Source organism: Gallus gallus, chromosome 28, assembly GCF_016699485.2.
Source record: "Gallus gallus isolate bGalGal1 chromosome 28, bGalGal1.mat.broiler.GRCg7b, whole genome shotgun sequence".
NCBI classification, from domain to species: Eukaryota; Metazoa; Chordata; class Aves; order Galliformes; family Phasianidae; genus Gallus; species Gallus gallus.
In genome coordinates this window covers 620,479-636,483 of record NC_052559.1, presented here as the reverse complement: position 1 = coordinate 636,483, position 16,005 = coordinate 620,479, and positions in this window count along the sequence as shown.

Below are 16,005 nucleotides of genomic sequence, written 5' to 3'. Positions count from 1 at the left end.
AAAAAAAAAAAAAAAAAAAAAAAAAAAAAAAAAAAACTGACCCGGAGTTCAAAGCAGTCTCAAGGGAGAGGTCCAAGGGGCTAATAGTTTTCAAGATATGCAGGGCTATGCTTTTCTTCATCACAGCTCTCAAATAGCTGGCTGCTTTTATGTTACTTATGCATTTCAGTCCCTTGGCTTTCTCCTTTTGTTTTTACAAACGTACTTGCTGCATCTATAGGAAGGAGCCAGATCAACAGCGAGGCCAGTCTGGCACAGAAGAGATTTGCCCTTTCTACTCTTCTGCTTTTAGATAAAAAACTGCTTTCTTCCATGACATCATTTCTGGGGACTGGAGCCACCTGCTATGTGATGCTCCGCTCTGTATCAGTCTGAATTAAGCTGTAGATAAACAGCAGAGAGAGAGTTTATTTGTGTGCTGGGGAGACAAGTACAGGGCTGTGGTCAGCTATGTTCAGTGATAATGAGTCTGTGTCTCCTTCTGAGATCACTCCAGTTCTTTTTCTGTGTTCACTAACAACACATTGTATCCTATAAATCCTCATGGAGAAATAGCTTCAGCTGCATTTAGCATGGAAAATTAGATACAAACAGACGGTTGCTATTTATTCCTTTACTGATTTGATACATATCTGGCCTCTGCTTTAGATATTCACTAACAATTCCTGCAAAAGCACTGCAAGATAAGGGCAGCATTGCAGCTCTTGTATCACACATAAAAAAATCAGACAGGTAGATTTTCTCCCCCTGATCCTAAAGAACAAGACAGCATCTGAGGTGGTGTTAAATTTCTGCTTTGTAATTACATGGCTCTCCACACAAATGGCCTTTCTAAATACACACACACAAAAATCTCTTAAAACCAACACATTTTATCTTCTAATCCCCACTCCCAATTCCTGTCATGAGAGAACAATACCATGCTCTGAAATATAGCCCAACTAGAGTGTGATAGAAAATAATCACCTCAACAAGAGAAAAGGATCATTTCTCCAATGGCTGTTACTCAGGAGTGTGCTGGGGAGCCCACAGAGATCCCAAGATAGGGTGTAGCAAACCCATCCCACCAGCTGTACTTACCATCTTACCCCAACCCTTCAATGACAGCACAAGAAGTATTCCAGCTTGGGTTTGACGGGGTCAGGATCCAAGCTGGTAGTGTTATAACCACAGAAATGTGAAGAATCATTCAAGAAGTTTGGGATTACCAGGAGGCTCTAAGAGAGGTAATGTAAATCATATAGTCACAGAATAACTGGGGCTGGAAGGGACCTCTGAAGATCATCTTGCACATCTACCACTGCTCAGAGTAGGGTCAACATCCAGTCAGATTTTTATCAACTCCAAGTGTGGAGACTCTGCAACTTCTGTGGGCAACCTGTTCCAGTGTTCAAACACCCTCATAGTACAAAAAAGACGTTACATTTAAATGGAATTTTCCATATTTCAGTTTGCATCCATTACCTCATGCCCAATCAGTGACACCATTAGGAAGAGTCTGGCTCCATGAGGTGTTCACGTAAATTCCTATATATTGATGAAATCTCTCCTGAGACTTTTCTCCTCTAAACCAATCTTTCCTCATTTCATAGAATCATACAATCATAGAATCACCAAGGTTGGAAAAGACCCACAGGATCACCCAGTCCAACCATCCACCCATCACCAATAGTTCTCATTAAACCATGTCCCTCAACACAACGTCGAAACGTTCCTTGAACACCTCCAGGGTCGGTGACTGCACCACCTCCCTGGGCAGCCCATTCCAGTACCACAATTGAAAGATGTGCCAGCCCCTTATCATCTTCATGGCCCTTTTCACTCCAGCACGTCCATGTATTTCTTTTACTGGACAGCCTAGAAGTAGACATAGTTCTTCAGATGTGCCTTCCCCAGTCTTGACTCACTGGCAAGGCTCTGTGCAAGAGCCCAAGGTGCTTTAGGCCTCCTCTGCTGCAAGGGCACACTGATAGCCTGTAGACAACTTACTGTCCAACAAGATCCCTAGGTCCTTCTCTGCAAAGTTGCCCTTCAGATTTTTTACCCCATACCTGTACTGGTGTATGGAATTGTGTCTCCACAGGTGAAGGACATGGAATTTCCCTTTGCCAGAGAATTGGCACATTTCTCCAGTCTATCTCTAGTCCCTCTGAATGGTAGCACAAACATCCAGTGTTTCTAATATACCACCCACTTCTGTACTGACCTCCAACTTACTGAGGATGCAGTCTGTTCCACCATCCAGTCATTAACAAAGATTTTCAACAATACTGTCTCCAGTATTAGCCTCTAGTTTCCACCATTCGTGATCGGACTACAGAGGGACTTTGTGTTTCTGATCACAGAACTCAGAGTAGCACGGTCTGTTTTCAACCCACCTTTCTGTCCACTTATTTAGCTCATCCTTCATCATTTTGTCAACAATGCTGCAAGAGGGAGTGTCAAAACTTTCTAAATCAAGAGAATGAGCATCGACTGCTCTCCCTTTGATGATCAATCTAATCGTTTCATTGTAGAAGAGTATTGGATTGGTAAAGCATGATTTCACCTTCATAACCCTATGTTGACTACTCCCATTTAAATTCATGCTTTTCACATGTTTGGAAATGGTTTCCAGGAGGAACTGTCTCTTCCCAGTGACCAAGACTGACCAGCCTACAGTTCCCCATGTTCTCCTTCTAGCCATTCGTGAAGATAGGAGTGGTATTTACCCCAGGATCATAAGGATTATTTTCTCCTGATCCTTAGGATTTTTCAAAGATAATTGAGAATGACCTCATAATGACATCACCTAGCTCTCTCAGCATTCATGGATGCATCCCATCCACTCCTGTAGGGTGGATATACGTTCACTTTCTTTAGATGTTTCCCTGCTTGATTCTCCTTCACCAGATGGGACCATTCCTTGTTCTAGACTTTACACTGGTTGCAGGGGCATGTGATTCCTGACACCATTTAACAGTAAAGACTGACTGACCTCATTGGCCTTTTCCATGTCTTTTTTCACTTCCTCCCCGATTTAATCAGCAGCAGGCTCACATTCTCCATAGATTTCCTTTTGTTGTTCATATATCTGTAGAAGTCTATCTTTTTTCCCTTCATATCCCCCATCATATGCAACTCCAGATGAACTTTGGCTTTCCTCACTCCATTTCTACGTGTATGGGCAGTGTGTCTTTATTCTTACAGGGTGATACATTCACTTTTATGTTTAAATTTTGCCATCCACATGGGCCTGCAGACACCTATACTTGACTTTCTTTCATGCAGATCCCTGAATGGGCCCAAGTATGCAGTTCTGAAATCCAGGGTTCTGATCCTGCTACTTGCCACGTTCCTTCCTCTCAAACGTCACAATTTCATATCACTGAAGTCAAGGCTGCCCCCAGTTTTCATTGATGCTGATAAGTGGAGGTAAATGATGGATTCAGCACTGACAAATTCAAAGTATTATTGACATGAGGAAATAACACGGACTGCTCATCTGTAATCATAGGTTTTAAATTAAGACTATTCTCTAAAAAGAAGAGCCCGAGTATCCTTTGAACAGATCAGTATAAAAAAAGGCATGATAGTGCCTCGAGGGTCAGATAAAATGTTCTTATGAACAATCACCAATGCTTTCAGAACATGCAGTGTGCTCCTTTGAAAAAGGATGTGGTGGGGAAATAAGGTATAATTTCTCAGCTTTGGCATTTTCCTGTGAGAAAAACATGAAACCCAGACTGTTGGTGGGAAATGCACACCATCTTTGGTCAAGTTACCTTTCAATGTTCTGACACCAAGTCCCTCTGTTATCAAATGGTGAAAGATATCCCATGACTTTGGAACCTTCTTCTGGATGTTTTCCTTGGCCTCTAGACATTTTGTTTTTTAACCTGTAGACAACACTGTTGGAGCAAACAAGTGCAATTGCCACTCACTAGGATACAGATGCACTTGCCTTATTTTTTTTTACCATTGGTACCATCTCTCATGTGACTACATTGCATCCTAGCTTATTTGGAGCATATTTAACAAGTTAGGAACTTAGAATCATAGAACCCTCAAGGTTGGAAAAGATCTCCAAGATCATCCTGTCCAACCGCCACCTACCACCAATATTTCCCCACTAAACCATGTCCCTTAGTACCATATTTACACATTCCTTGAACACCTCCAGGGATGGTGATGCAACCACCTCCCTGGGCAGCCTATTCCAGCACATGACCACTCTTTCAGAGAAGAAATTTTTCCTAATATCCAACCTGACTCTCTCCTGGCATAACTTGAGGCCATTCCCTCTAGTCCTACCTCTAGTTACATGGGAGAAGAGGCCGACACCCACCCCACCACAACATCCCTCCAGGTCATTGTAAAGAGCAATACGGTCTCCCCGGAGCATCCTCCAGAATAAACAATCCCAATCCCCTTAGCTGCTCCCCAAAGGGCTGTGGTCCAAACCCACCACAGCTCCAGTGCCCCTCTCTGGACTTGCTGCATGGCCTCAATGTCTTTCTTGTAGTGAGGGGCCCAAAACTGAACACAGCACTTGAGGTGTGGCCTCACCAGAGCTGTGTACAGGGGGATGATAACCTCCTGCTCCTGCTGGCTGCACTATTTCTGATGGAAGCCAGAATGCCATTGGCTTTCTTGGCCACCTGGGCACACTGCTGGCTCCAGTTCAGCCTAGTGTTGACTAACACCCCCAGGTCTATTTCTTCCACACAGTCTTTCAGCCACTCAGCCCCAAGCCTATAGCATTGCCTGGGGTTGTTGTGGCCAAAGTGCAGGAAAACTTCTGGAATGAGTAATAGATTTTACACACCTCTCTGCCTTTGCAGCAAGCAGTCTTTACCAGGTACTTTCTATTCATACTGATCTGAGCAGCTTGGGAAATCTTCAAATTTGGGAAGTGGATGTTTATGCTTTTCAGCATCTGCAGGGTACAGTGGCACTTGGAAGTGAGCTTTGAGTCTCTCTCTTGGACTCACAGAGTCTGGGGTAAGAGAAGACAGGTGAGAAAGATATGCTGTATAATGTTCATTTGTGATCCAGGTGCTAGCAGTGATGTGCCAAAAATTTACATATCATATGATCTGATTTAGCTCACTCATGACCAAAGAAAACTGCAGGCAGATGCAATGTCAGAGGGATCTAATCCAAGTAGAACAAGACATATAACAAGTGAAATGTCTATACACCTTTCTGCCCTGCCATTAATGGGATCAGTTCAGGAAAATGGCTGAGCTGTCATTTTGGTAAAACTCTCATTGAAGATTTAGTGAATGTGCAGTGGAATTATTCTATAAAACAGAAAATACTATAATAGTGAAGAAATTTAAAATACTAGCAAAATAGTCCGATATCATGATGCACATTATTGTAAAGGCCTGGCTTTGGGCAATGAATTCCATCCCAGCCAGGGTTCCCAACCAGTCTCAGAGCAAGCAGGGCAATAGCAGAGACACACTGTGTCTACATTAGCATCTTGGTTTGGAACAGGAGTGTCATTCTCTGATGAGTTCCTTGACTCTCCCTGAGTTTACCACATCCCACCTTGCTTCACCATGTTACTTGGGTGCACAGCACAGGAGGAAATATATTCCTTCGGGTAGATCTAAACGAGAAGCTTTGCCCCAAATCCACTCTATTCTCTAATGGGGATGCAAGGGTCAGAAAAAGAGGTCAGTTCTCTGTGCAGTTTTAATCAGATTTGTGATGGGGATGTTTAGTCTGGGGAAACTGACACAAAAATACAAGGACTTCTGATATGGTCTAACTGACAATTTCTAATTTCCTTTAATTAATTTCACACTGTGACCTCAAAGCATGCTCATCAACTGTGCTGGCTTTAAGTACAGGTTGCAGGGCCCTTTCCTCTAAGGAGCTCCCAGTGGCTCTAGCCATGTGGGAAGAGGGAGCTTACCCACTCAGTAGCACTGGGACACCAAATTCACAACACTGGGCCAGCACTGTCACTTGGTTGATGCTTGTGCTACAGCTAAGTGCTGTTTGCAGTGCACGCACCCTGATGTTCTCCCCAGAGGTACTGCATGTCACGGGCCAGAGAGAACATGCTGCATTTGTTAACTCCAACAAAGCAGACAGGCAGACTCCGAGATCTCTTCACTTTCCAAAGGGTACCCCAGGAGGTGAGGCTGGACCCACTCCTGTGCTGACTGCCACATGGCTCTTTCTGTCTTCATTTAGGCTATTATCACTGGGTAGCACTTGAGCCACTGAAAGCAGTGAAGTAACAGAGATAATTGATGCCAGAAAGGGAAATGAGATTTTCGGCAAAGATTTCAGAGCACTCCACAAACTCCAGTGCTTTCAGCTGCCTGAGACCAAGAACCAGCGTGGGGAAGCTGGTTACCTCTCAGTCCAGAAACAGGAATGTGACAGACCTTACATGGCTGAGTAGGCAGGAGGGAGGGAGGGGAGCATTCAGGAAGAGCAGGACATTCCACCCCTTTATCAGCAGTGTAACTGATACATTCAGCTAAAGAGGGGAGCATTCTGTGGGAAGGATAACAAACAGTGTGCGTAGCAATGGTAAAAGCTTTAGCTTACATATTTAGCAAGTCAAGACTAAAACCATCTGTTCTGCACATTTCTCAGACTACAAATTAATAATTGCAGAATCCTTCTCCCTTTCTTCTCTCCCCTCTGCTGCTTGCCTCACCATAGTAATATGCTTCTTTCACTCTCTTACTCTCCTAGTTTGTTTGGTCTTTTTTTGCATTTTGGGCACATCTTCCTCCTTCACCCATTTGTTTTTCTTTACTGCCCTTCCTTCTTACCCCTCTCTGCTTTCTCTCCTAACTGCTGTTGCTTCATGGCCATCCAGCTCATCCCTCTCCTTATGTCTCCCGCATTCCCCATCCTGTTGGCCTTCCCTGTTCCCTTCAACCTCTTCTCCCCATTGCACCTTGCTCCTATTCTTTCTCATTTTTGATCCTCCCCCATCACAAATCAATCTGTAATTAAATCTTCTCCCAGATAATAATGAAAATAAAACAAATAAGTGCTTCCTTTATGTCTCAGAGAGCATCTCCATATTGTGGTGAAATTCCCCAGACGCTCCTTGATCCCTTCAGGGATCCCTTGTGCTCCAGATCCCTTCTGTAATCACCAGAGCAGGGAGTGCCTGGAGGCTGCAGCACAATCAGAGTGGATTTGCCAAGGTTTGTCCTGCACGCCACATCAAGGTGACTCTTGTTTATCTCCTTCCCAGAGATGCTGCGGTCACACATTCATTCATATTGAACCGAGACACTTCAGTTCCAAACTGCAGTTTTTCAGACACCTGCTTCAGCTGCTGACTTTTGCAATGGCACACAAAGCCCAGAGTCCAACATCTGCCCCCCAGATTTTCCAGGAGCTAATATCTGAGTTTGGTCAGACCCAAACACACTCATCCTTTCCAGGTCACGAGCCCAGTTGCTCTGATAAGCACATGATCCTGCTATCTGCATTCATGCCCACGCAGCTCCTGACAGGTCCCAGATGATGTGGGAAAACAGCTTGTTGAAAATAGGATCTTAGTCACCTCTGAAATGTTGCTGAGTGAGCATTCTCCCCTCCTTCCCAGCGTGCACTGATAGGTTCATTTAATCACAGAGAGAACCTCAGCTCAGAGGACAGGCCATGCACCTCAGCTGCATCTCTTTTTCTTGCCTTGAAGCCTGAAACTGTGAACTCCCAACTGCAATCTATGCTTTATTATGTTTCATCCTTGAGAAGATGGAGTCTGCATTTAAACTGTTCAATTGCATTGAAACTGTCCAAAAATGTTCATGGTGCAGCTTGCAGCTTACTTAGCAGCTCAGGATCCTGTTTATTTCTGACTCTCAAATCCTTCTTTCCTGGCCCTGTTTCAGAGGAGTCAGTCAGAAGTTCAAAACCACCACTCAGCTATCCTATTGTTGGGTGTTCTGGTGGGAAGCTAAGCCTCACGTTTCAAGACCTTCATTTAAAGCACAGATAGCCAGCTCTAGGTGGTCCTCCTGGAGCAGAGATCTTCAGAGGACCATTCCAACCTCATTCTTTGATCCTGAGACAGCTATATGGACCAGAGAAGTTGGAAATGGGGTCTGTAGCTAAATACAACTGGGTGTAGTGTTCACATGCTTAGCTGGTGAACCTTATTTCCTACTGTGCTGCTGCCTCCAAGTCAATCCAGCTGTATGTATTAATTGTGCATTCAAGAAGGAGGAATGTCAAGCATTTATACAGACTGGAAGGGGCAGTCCTTGAGAGTAGCCCTGCAGAGAAGGACCTGGGGGTCCTGGCGGATGACAAACTTAACACGAGCCAGCACTGTGCTCCTGCAGCTTGGAAAGGAAATGGTATCCTGGGCTCCATCAGCAGAGGGGTGGCCAACAGGGACAGGGAGGTGATTGTCGCTACCTACTCTGCCCCTGTGAGGCACCATCTACAGTACTGCATCCAGGTCTGGACCCCCAGTACAAGAAAGACAGAGAGGTGTTGGAGAGGGTCCAGAGGAGGGCCACAGAGATGATCAGGGGGCTGGAACACCTTCCCTACAAAGACAGGCTGAGGGAGCTGGGCTTGTTCAGCCTGGAGAAGAGAAGACTGTGGGGTGAGCTCATTGCAGTCTTTCAGTACCTAAAGGGAGTCCATAAACGGGAGGGAAGCCAGCTCTTTGATAGGGTAGATAATAGCAGGACAAGGGGAAGTGGTTTTAAGTTGAAGGGGGGAAGATTTAGTTTGGATATCAGGGAGAAGTTCTTTACTATGAGTGGTGAGGTGCTGGCACAGCTGCCCAGAGAGGCTGTGGATGCTCCGTCCATCCCTGGAGGTGTTCAAGAACAGGTTGGATGGCCCTGGGCAGCCTGGGCTGGTATTAAATGTAGAGGTTGGTGGTCCTGCCTGAGCGGGGGAGGGGTGGAGCTTCATGATCCTTGAGGTCCCTTCCAACCCAGGCCATTCTGTGATTCTGTGAAGAGTCATTAAACTTTTTATATGTCCATCACGCTCTCGAAAGTGGTTTCAGCTGTTCAGATAAGTCTCTGTACACACAATGGGCTTCCAATAGTTATCATTCAAGCACATTTGCCTCTGTTGCCTGTTGTCATATTTAAGCTCTGTGATACTAGCGCAAGAGATACAATGATTGAGGATTTGCCTCTCAGTGTGACCCCAAAACTGTATGTTATCAAATTAGCCACCCACTTGTCACAATGACCTTCGTGATTTTGCACCTATGATTCCCATCGCTATGAAATTCTGTCCTTCAGGTTGAGTCCTTCCAGTGGAGGTTCCAACCACCTCCAGAGCCTGATGCCACGTTGCAGACATCTCCACCATCCATGACTGAGCAGATAAAACAAGACACACTGCACTCAGTTTAAACCAGGACTGTTGCAGTCACTGGAGTTCAGGGCAGTTGAGTCAGAAGAGTATAAGGCACTATTTCTCTCATCCTATTGTAGACACCTGCACTGACTGGTTAAACAGCACCCCAAAATTTGTTCAGCTGGATCTCTGCTTGCTGTAAGTACTCCCCAGGCAGTCTGCTCACATGCCAGTATCATTGTTTAGCATGGTCACAGTGCATTCCTCACTTTGGTCAACTATAAACAAATGAAGACATGCTCACCTCCTGTTATCTGGAGTTGTCATTATTTGAAGAAGTTGGCGCCAATAAGACCGCATAAGTAAACAAAATATAAATAAATAAAAATAAATAATAGAATAAAATAGAACGAATATTGGGAATCTCTGACCTTTCATATGAAAACTTGCAAAATACTGATCTTCGTCTGCCAGAAAAGATACACATGGCAAGCACCTTGCATCCAATTACAAAGAATTTGGAGATGTCAGTACCCTGAGCAATGTGATTTCAGCAGAAAATAAAAGACCAGCTTCAAGTAAGTTGCACACTTAAACTGAAATCTATTTTCTAGAAGATATCATTTGCAGCTCCTCACAAAAAGCAAGAGTATCTGTGCACGTGTGATGCACGTTCAGCATGGAGAAGGTGGTGTTTGCAGCAGGACTGTGGTTGGACATGGTAGTAGAGAAACATGGATTTGCTTTTTGGAGTAAATTGACTTTGCCCATTTTCATTTCCTCAGCTATGAAATTCAGTTCATTCAGTATGGCTTTTATTTAATGTTGAGCAGAATGTACAGGATGAAATTGCTCACATCACAAGCCACTAGTGGGGTATGGCTTGTGCCATCCATCCCAGCACCATCTGTTAATGATGGAGAACTGGAGGGAAAGTTCCCATTGCCAGCCACTGTGTAATGAGAAACAAAGACAGATGAAGCAGTCAGTGAGTCAATCCAGGCTGTGAAGCGTGTTCTACTCCACTTTACTCTCTTTTCTAAATTTTTTGGAGCTCGTAAGTTTGTACAGGAACTGCTCAAAGGAGTTCGTCATTATCCTTGGAAATTCCTTCCAATTTGGTAACTGGCAATGGAAATGCTAAGTCTCTCATGCTTGGAAAGCTGCTTACTGGCTTCTCAGAAAGATGGCTTCAATGTTACATGCAAAGTCTGTGAAATCTCTGTGAATTCTGAATCTGAAGCCTGTAGCGTTTGTATCCATAACACATCCAGTATGCAGACAGATTGAAGTTACAGACTGCAGATATGCAAGCACGGATTATGAAAGTCAATGTTAATTTTGCTGTCAACATCAATTTATTTATGATCTCCCTTTTGGATCAGCTTCCAAATCTAATTTTATGGAGCAGTAATAGAAAACTGAGTTGGAGCTTGTATTATACATCACTGGAGTCTTCCTGTAGTTTAAGAGGTTCTGGATGTCCTCGTAGAAGAAAAATAGGATTTCTCTGTCTTTTTTAACCAGGAAGTAGAGCAAGAGCCAAGCCTCATCTGCTAACTTTAGGAAACATGAAAAACATTAACAGAACTATTAAAGAAACAAGAAAGCAGAAGAATTGAATGGAATGCCTCACATAGTTAAGTCCAATAATAATATCCATATCTTAGCTAATGCCACAGGGCAAAGGCCTAGGATTTTCATAGGCCTAGGTCAGGATGAGAGAATCAAGTTTTGACTTTTAGTAGAACTTGGATGCTTGACATGGCTCTCGTTTCCTGAAAAGTAAAAATTCCAGACATTCCTCCCAGGACGACATGTCTCTCCTTTGCCCCACATATGGTCTTTGACTGTCAGATCAGATTTGCTCCCCCATGGTGCTGAGATTTATTTATATTTTCACTCTTCTCACATTCTGGACAGGAGGAAGAACAAGTTTCTCCAGCCTGTCTCATAAAGGAGCTCTGGGATGAGAAACAGCGCCTTATCAACATCCCACCACTGTTCACAGTGCTACATGTTAATGCCAATCCAACCTCAGGAAGATACTCCCAATTTTCCCAACAAACAGCTTATATTAGAATAGATTTATACCTGTGACAAAATAGCCTGAATCCATTCTAGATCCATCTGACACCAGAGATTCCTTTGCCAAAATCAAGGATCAAAGATAAGGACTTATAGAATTTTTCGGCAGAGATACAAAACCATAGACCCTGGAAAGGTGATTTAATTCACAGTTACACCTGAGGTATCCAGGGCTGCTGAAAATATTACAGTGTAAAACCTTCTGTGGTCCAGATACACACACACACACACACACACCCCTTCCCAGGAGTTTCTGCACTATTCATCCTTCATTGTGACATCTCTTCCATGAAGATCTCTACACAAGGACCCCATGGCCCTCCCTCATTAAAGAGATCCAATGGACGCCCAGCCAACCGGTGTGTCAGTTTGAGCACTAAGGAGTTGTTCAGCTGGACAGTACTTAGAGCAGAGTATGAGATTTCCCTTTGAGAAATACCCACAAAGGCATCTCACCTAGGAAAGGAGCTTTTGAAGTTTCTGTACTAAGTTGGTAGTATGAGGAACAGGGACTGTGCCCCTACATCATACCATTTGCCTGTTCTCTAGGAATTTTTCCACAGCTCACAAGACTACCTGAGCTCTCTCCAACCCCACTCTCCTATCTTACTTCCTTCATCCCTTTCAGGACAGCATGCTCCAGGGCAGGATGCTGACAGTCACTCTACTCTGTCTTGAATGAGAAGAAAAAGATCTTGGTGTTACACCAGCATCTCGGGTAGTTCCATGCTCCTTTTGAGGGGTAGCATGAATGCTAGGAAAATGTGCCTCCTCTCCAGGCTCTGCTGTTCACCTTGTGCCCTATTGCCTCACACTGTTGTCTAGAGTAGGTCTCGCCATCAGGCTCTTTCCCTACTTCATAGAATCATAGGATTATAGAATCTTAGGATCATAGAATGGCCTGGGTTGAAAAGGACCACAATGATCTTATAGTTTCAACCCCCTGCTATGTGCAGGGTCACCAACCACCAGAGCAGGCTGCCCAGAGCCACATCCAGCCTGGCCTTGAATGTCTGCAGGGATGGGGCATCCACAGCCTCCTTGGGCAACCTGTTCAGTGCGTCACCACCCTCTGGGTGAAAAACCTTCTCCTCATATCCAACCTAAACCTCCCCTGTCCCAGTTTAAAACCATTTCCCCTTGTCCTATTACTATCCACCCTTGTAAACAACCGTTCCCCCTCCTGTTTATACACTCCCTTCAAGTACTGGAAGGCCGCAATGAGGTCTTCCCACAGCCTTCTCTTCTCCAAGCTAAACAATCCCAGTTCCCTCAACCTTTCCTCACAGGAGAGGTGCTGCAGCCCTCTGATCATCTTAGTGGTCCTCCTCTGGACCCACTCCAGGAGCTCCACGTCCTTCCTGTACTGGGGGCCCCAGGCCTGGACACAGTACTCCAGATGGGGCCTCACAAGAGCTGAGTAGAGGGGGACAATCACCTCCCTCTCCCTGCTGGCCACCCCTTTTTTAATGCAGCCCAGAACACAGTTGGCCTTCCGGGCTGCAAGTGCACAGTGCTGGCTCATGTCCAGCTTCTCATCCACCAGGACCCCCAAGTCCTTCTCCGCAGGGCTGCTCATACTTCAGATGGGATGAACCAAAACTGGAGTATATGCACAGACTTCTGTGGAGAGTTGAGGAAATGGCTGGGAAGGCAAGAAGCCTCTGAACTATCAGGTCCCATGGCAGCAGACCTCTGCAGAACCACAATGGACTGCATGTGGCCCTGCAACGTACCTATGCAAGGGCCTGGAGTGATCCTCACAGAACATCCAGGCACTTCCCATGGACTTGGCAGTGCATTATCACCTGGAGCTGCCTGACAGCTCAGTGCTGCTCCAGCAGCTGGCCCTAGCATGACCGCAGCAATGACCAAAAGTGAGGCCATGTACTATGGAGCACAGCAGATCACTGCAGAGCACCTCACCTTCATGAGGTTCATGAGAACCCCAAGGAAATTAAATTTCATTTCCCAAAATTATGTTGAAGCTCTTGTGTCACCTCCCGCTACTTCTGCATCATCCACACTCAACTGGCACACAGTGTGCCTAAATCCCTTATTTTTCATGTCTGTTGCAGTCCACTCCATGCTCCCTCTTTCCCTGGCCACTAGTCCAGGCCTGGCCATTGTAGCTCCATGACCTCTTTTGATGCTTTGCCTGTATCCCACATAATCCCTCTCCTCCCCCTAAAATTCCCCCTGCCTGTTATGTCCTGTTTCTCCCCCATACCTCACTGCTGACAGCTGCTTCCCACTGCACTAGCACCAGATACCTCTGCTCTTAGTTGTTCCCTCATGTGCACTGCTGCTAACACCAGCACAAGTCTGAGTGTGCATGAGAGCAAGATATTTATACTGACAGAACAGCCTTGTTCCCACGCCAGAGTCCTTGTTCCAGCTGTGCTCATTTAATCTAATTGTTGTCCTGCCATCATTAACTGTGGACTGCATATGTACAGCAAAACTGCAGTGTGACAGCCCCTACGAGGGGTGGTCAACAACGCTTTAGCACTCCTGTTTGAAGACACTGAGTATGTAATGGGAATGAAAGGCAGGGGAATGAAGGTATCTCTCCAAAGGTTTCTGAGCACATACAGAACAAAATAGAGGGTACCAGGGCACAGGCAGTTTGTGCATGGGCTCCTGGACACAGACACCCTTAGAGGAAGGGTTCTTGAACAGACACCCCGTGTAGATGGGGGTCCTTGGGTGTAAATGTCATATGCTTCACAGAGCACGTTACAGAGGAGATAAAACTGAACTGTGCTTGAGCTTCAGGCACTCAAAACTGCACTATATGATCTCCCGTTATGCATTTAGGGCAGGCCTAGGTACAAAGCAGATTAGAAAGAGGTGGTCCCCCTGTCTTATGGAGAGTTATGAACAGAGGAGGCTGCAAATCCTGTCATCACAGATCCATGCAAATGAAGGAGACAGTTTTCCTTGTGGCAAAGTACTACTGGCGTTCCGTGACATCTCAATTCCCATATGTTGGAAAGAGCAGGAAAACAGAAGACACTTCTGATGTATGAGAGGTTTGTATTAGGCTGCATTTTGTGTTATCGCCTGTCCAGCACAGGGAGATACAAGGAAAGTAAAGCCTATATATGAAGCATGAAGTTATCCTGTCCTGACATAGCTGCCTCACCTTCCTGGTTTTGGGAGCTGGCTGGAGGAGGGGAGGTAAATCAACTCTTTTGCTGGCTTTTCTACACTACCCACTGTACAGCTTTCTCCCAGCTAAGCCCCAGGCTCTGGCTCATTCCTTTGAGATGCACCATGCAGTTGTTGTAATGCATGTATATTTGGAGGCCAGATGAACTGCAAAAGCCTGTCTCTAGGGGAGTCTGGGACATTATGTTTCCATAACTCCTAGCAGCTAGAGACAAGCTTCAAATCAGTCTCTCCTTTCATTTACAGCAATGTTAAGAGACCAGACAGGAAGTGATGTCATCTTTCTCCATCCACCCACACCTCCCTTGGCATATGACATCATTCTCACAATTTCCAACTCCGTCTGTATTTTTAAAGTACTCCTCTAAAACTCTCATTCTGAAGTATATTCAGCTTTATCTACACAAGACACTTATTATATTACAAAGAAACTGCTTTTGCTGAAAAGCTTGAGATCTTTCCATCTCAAGTTCATGGCACCAGCATTCCCGAGATGCTGATTAATGGATCTATGCTAATGCAGGAAATGCAGCCAGCTGTTCTCTGGCACTAACAACTAGTTAAGGCAAACAGGACTCTAGGAAACACTTTACACAATCCCACATGCTCCTATAGTACCAGCAAACAATATTCTTGCTTAGACCATATGCAAACAGGAACCTTGTAGTTGAAGTCACACACCCAGGTTGTCAATCATAAGGGAAAATCAAGAATGGGTAATTCAGTTCTCTCATCACTTTACCTTTCTTCTCTGCAGCTCAGAGAGAAAGAAAAGAAAAAAAAGAAGAAGGAAAAAAAAAAAAAAGCATGAAACTAGAATGGAATTGGATGGAGCTGGAGCTGCCATAATGTCCAAATAGGAGCTAGGCAGGAAAGAAAGTCTCTGGTGTGAAGCTACATGAAAATTCATGGCAAAGATCACTGCATAATGAATCAGTAGATTCTCCATATGCAGCTCCTCACAGCTGGAACCTTCCCTGGCAGTTGGTATCAAGTGCTGGTCCATGCCACCATTTGCTGCCCTGAGGACATTGCTGCTAGCAGGTCCATTTCAACCACACCTCAGAGAGATTGCTGAAAACCTGACAGTGAAGGAAGCCAAAGGAAGACTTCTCAAATTAGGTAGTGGGAACAATAGGGAGGATTTCACATTACCGGGGTGCTCAGCATCTCAGCACCCCGTGATCCACAGCAGGCTGAAATGCCTCCATGCTGTGCCGGCTTTATTCCCAAGTGTGTCCCAGGCATTTGTTCTCCTGAGAAAAAGCACTGTTAAGTACAGACATGAGCTTTGCTTTGGGCACCTAAGAAAAGTGTACATTTTAGCTAAAAGTGAAACCAGCTAAAGGATATATCGTGCATGGAAAAAGTCACAGCTTTCCAGCCTGCATATACTCAGATGGGGCCTATGTGCTCAGAGATTATAAAGTTAGAAGAACT